This window comes from Oratosquilla oratoria, chromosome 25 (assembly GCF_046742065.1).
Source record: "Oratosquilla oratoria isolate Oo_2021 chromosome 25, ASM4674206v1, whole genome shotgun sequence".
Lineage (NCBI taxonomy): Eukaryota > Metazoa > Arthropoda > Malacostraca > Stomatopoda > Squillidae > Oratosquilla > Oratosquilla oratoria.
Window position 1 is genome coordinate 15,061,445 of NC_134801.1, and position 513 is coordinate 15,061,957.

Here is a 513-nt window from a genome sequence, read left to right on the forward strand (position 1 = left end):
CACCACCATTATCATCATTATCATTATCATGGTGATGATAATGGTGACGATGTAGCCCAACCGAAATAAGAAAATACAGAATGTTCCTTAATATGACTGTCCACAAGAAATCATTGATACTTGTAATGCTGTAACTTCAAACCATGATTATATTTTGACAGTACCAGCAAGATATAATGTGGTGATGGATTTACATTATAATTGGTATGGAAATAAGAGCAAGACATGTGAGTTATGTCTAAAGCGAAGTGAGGAAAACATAGAAAATTTATCTTTGTCTTGGTTTTAATGTGTAATCTTCTTTACAAAACTGTCTAGACACACTACATATGATTATCATTTAGAAAGTATTTAGAATACAATATCCACTATATTTCAAGGCCAATTTTCATATTTTTTACTGTAATTACCTAAACACAATATACATGTAAAAGGTGATTTCAGTACATTATAGGCTATTAAAATCAGTCATCTAGTGATGGTAAATTTTATACATAACTGTCAGTCATAACA

The 513-nt window shown here is 30.0% G+C and overlaps 1 protein-coding gene across 1 annotated transcript in view; it reads right to left on the reverse strand.

Annotated features, from left to right (window-relative positions):
• Positions 1 to 284: 284 nt before the first annotated feature.
• The window catches only part of LOC143038829 (uncharacterized), a 2,154-nt gene continuing 1,925 nt past the window's right edge, over positions 285 to 513 (reverse strand). The window contains exon 2 of the mRNA XM_076208426.1: positions 285 to 513. This exon is cut by the window's right edge and continues 1,165 nt beyond it. The gene's annotated coding sequence lies outside the window, so the exon portion shown is untranslated.